The sequence below is a fragment of the Phyllostomus hastatus genome, unplaced genomic scaffold (assembly GCF_019186645.2).
Source record: "Phyllostomus hastatus isolate PE091 unplaced genomic scaffold, TTU_PhHast_1.1 phas_contig_40, whole genome shotgun sequence".
NCBI lineage: Eukaryota > Metazoa > Chordata > Mammalia > Chiroptera > Phyllostomidae > Phyllostomus > Phyllostomus hastatus.
This window is the reverse complement of record NW_025333872.1, coordinates 59,042,547-59,046,582: the sequence shown is the minus strand read 5'-3', so window position 1 is coordinate 59,046,582 and position 4,036 is coordinate 59,042,547.

Genomic DNA, 4,036 nt, shown 5'->3' with positions numbered 1-4,036 from the left:
CCTGAGTACAAGTTCTCTTAGTGCCACCTGGGCTCACCAACACTGTAAGTGGGCAGACCGGGGCAACCTGGAAGCAGCATACTAACCAAACCACTACCCACACTCCGTTATTCCAAAACAGTGTTCAGAAACAAGTTTTCAACCAAACCATTTCACTTCTCTGCTCTGTTCCCCATTTTGTTTTCTTTTCACCTTTCTGGGTGTGATTAGGTGGCTGATGCACTCAGGAGTGCAAAGAAATTCTCAGAGACTGGGAAAATTTCTAAGTCTCACTCTCCCACACCTGAGGGGGTTGGTCTGCCACGGGCAGTTAGGGTCCCATCTGGGTCACCAACAACTGTTACAGAACAGACTGGGGGGTGCTGAACAATATAAAAGACCCCCTCATTCCTCTGGGGCTTCCTCCCCCCTACTAGGTTTGCCTTGCCTGCTGCCAGAGGAAAGATGTCTCTCAATGCCAGAGATTGGTGAAAAGGAAAGGAATTACTTATTTAAAAGTTATACAGACTAAAGTTCTTTAGAATACCCCAAACACACACAGTCCTTCCTTCTCCCTCTGCCCAGTCTGGGTACTGCATCTCAGCAAAGAAGTGGAAGTCTGTGATTCAGGCTCCTGGCACCATCCATGTGGCAAAAAGGGAGCACCTCCAAAGCCGAGTGGCCTCCCAAAAGACACCAAATGGCTGCCTCACTGGGTTTAAATCCCAGCGCCAATCTTCCTCTGCAGCCTCATTTCTGGCTCCTTCCACAATTGGCCACAGTTGCCATCATTCCAGGCAGGTGTGGCCCTGTGGTGTGGAGCCAATCATCTGCAAGCTGTTGTGGACCCCATTACAAATCCCTATTTGGGGCCCCCCTCTTGGCTGCACCCTGTTACAACATTGCCCCACAAAAGTATTTGGCATAAGGTGATATTTAGTATTAGATGAATAGTTGTCTTTATGTGTCCTCCTGATAGACACTACTACTCTTTTAAACTAACCTTATCTCCCAACATTCTCTCAAAGTCCCCTCTATTCCCTGTAGTATCAAACTCTTATTCAATGTTCAATACTAGCTACAATTCCACATGACATTGTCTAGGACAATGCCCCAGTATACCCTGACTGTATTAGCTATCCATTGCTACATAACAAATCACACAAACTAGGTGGGCTTAAACATTATATATTTATCTCATTATTTGTGTGGGCCAGGGTGTTTGCACATGGCTTATTTAGTTGGGTCCTCTTACTTCAGGGTCTCTCACAAAACTACAATTGATGCATTGGTTCGTGCTGCAGTCTCAAGGTTCAACTAGGAAAGGATCTATTTCCAAGCTCACATGGGTGTTCGAAGAATTCAGTTCCTTACAATCGTTTGGATTGAAGGCCTCAGTTCCTTGCTGTGTGGTCCTCTACGTAAGGGTATAACATAACAACCTGTTTTATCAGAGCCAGAAACTGAGTCCGCTAGTAAGACAGAAGTTACAATCGAATATAATTATGGAAGTGGCATTCCATCACCTTTGAACCTTTGCCATATGCTAAGAAGGTTAGAAGAAAGTTTCAAATTCTGCCCACATTAAAGGGGAGTGGATTCTACAGTGGCATGAATACCAGGAATTGGGGATCACTGAGGACCCATTACACTCACTACCCTCTGGGAACTCCAAAAGCATTTGTAATTAAGACCATACTACTACTTAATAGCTTCATTGTTGGTTTAATCTGCCAACAAACCCAGCACATCCATATCTTTTATTTTGATATCACAATCTCAAACAAGGCACGTATGTTAGTTTCCATATACATTTGAATTAGATAAAGTGACTGGTTGGTATGCTGGAGCTGGCTTCCTTCCATTTGCAAAAGCCAGTTGTTAGGTTTTCAGATCTTTTAGGAGCCATTTGACATCACATTGGCAGTTTGAAATTGGCCATCGTGGGAGTATTTACTTCATGGAAACTGGCAAACTCCACCATCAAGGCTCTGCATACCCTCCAAGAGTCAGGTGTTAACATTTACCAGTACACCACTGGTTGTCACAAATTTGTCACTTGGCGATGCTGAAAGCATGATTTTCTTTAATGTAAATGTGAGTTGAACACCTAAGGTGGTTGTAGGGCTTCATTGCTATTATATCGATGAAAGTGACTTGGAAACTACAAAACAGCATACAAAGATAAGATATAGTATCATTACTACAAAATGCAGAATCAAAAGTACTCAAGAAGGAAGAACACTGCAATGCCTGAGATGTCTTATATTAAATTGCGAAACAAAAATACCCAGATATGAAGTTCTAAAAAGCTTTTGACTTCTCTTGGTGTGATCAATGCAAATAAGAGGAGATATGCCAAAGGTGAAAATGCAGTTTAACGTGGAATGACTCCCCTTAATATTCCCCATTGTATTTCTTTCTTTTTAGATTTCATTTTTAGAGGGAGGAGAAGGAGGGGAGAGAGGGAGAAGAACATCAATGTGTGAAAGAAACATTGATCTGTTGCCTCTCACACGCTCCTCAACCAGGGACCAGCCCGAAACCAGGCATGTGCCCTGATGGGGAATCAATGGGCAACCCTTCGCTCAGACAGCTGAGCCATGCTTGCCAGGGGCCCCCATTGCATTCCACCTACTAGACACAGGGGGAAGAAAAGTAATAGATAAAGTGAAACTGGTAAGAGAGAAGGAGAAACTCAGAATATAATGAATTTAGTAATGGTATTTTCTAGAGCAAATTAAATATCTAACAACAGACATAAAGTTAAAAGTAAGAAAAGACAGGAAATGCACTTAATGAGTGGAAATGGACAATGACACTTATAGCCAATGTGGTTGACTATTGTCCTGCCAAAATATGCTAGCTTAATTTTCTTACCCATTTTCATGTGTAATTGAATATTCAGTAAGCAAAGAATTTGTTATGTGCTGTTTGCAAATTTTATGTGGTTCATGAACACTTTTACTTTCAATTTTTAAATATTTAAGTAGATGATAGCCCCTTCGAAGATTTTTGTATTTCTTTTTTCTTTTGAGGCTTTTTTATTAGTGTTTTTGAGTCTACTTTTGTATTTTTTTCTATCATGATCTCAATTTGTAGTCTTTCTGTCAGCTAGAGAATTAAAAAAGTAATTGTTTTGAATGTGTATGAAATAGAAAGTAAGTGTAAAAACATCACAAATTAAATTTTTCTGGTATTTTTCTTTCAAATGTATAATTATCTGTTAAAATTAAAGACAACAAATATTTGAATTATAATTAATAACTCAAGTTTATAATTATAAAGTTTTAAAATTTAATTTTTGAAAAGTTTAATGAAACCTATTAAATATTTTTATGAAAATTAAGTATTTGCAATTTGTCTCGGCCACTGCCTGGCAGCAACCGCGGAACGCTGCAGATGGCTCGTTGAAACACGAGAAAAACATACACACGGACAACTGAGTCCTGTGGAGAAAGAGGGATGAGACGGCCACTCTCTCTAGTGGAGAGTGTTTGGATCTCCTGCCTGAGAAGGCTTGTATTGAGTTCGTTTACACAGGAATTTAAGTAAAGCTCATTAATCATTGCCAGGAAGTAAGGATCAAACAATAGATAACAAAGAAGTCTGAGGGCCTATTTTGAGTCAGGGTCAGATAGCTGAAGAGCTGTAAAACTTTGAGGAACAAACTTACTTCTTGCTTGGACCCTTATCATTTCATTGAGAGCATTTAAACAAAGCAGGTTTCACAGGATTTTACATATTCTTTCTTAGGCCTGATCACCTGGGGAACCCGCCCTTTCCAGCACAGGGCTGTACCACCCTCTGTCATTGTTTCAGGCTTAGGTGGAGCAGGGGAAGTAAGGCAGCCAAGTGATTAGGAGATTTTCTCACAGACAATGAGGACCCAGGTTTTGTCAAAGCTGAGGGGCAGGGGTCCATCACCCCCTTTTGCTGTAGCCCCCAAAGTCCTTCCTTGGGTGCCTCCCATGTGATCATGCCTGTCTGAGGTCATTCCCTCATGACAGGGAATCTTACCTGTCATTGGTTAACCAACCAAGCATTGGGGGCCAGG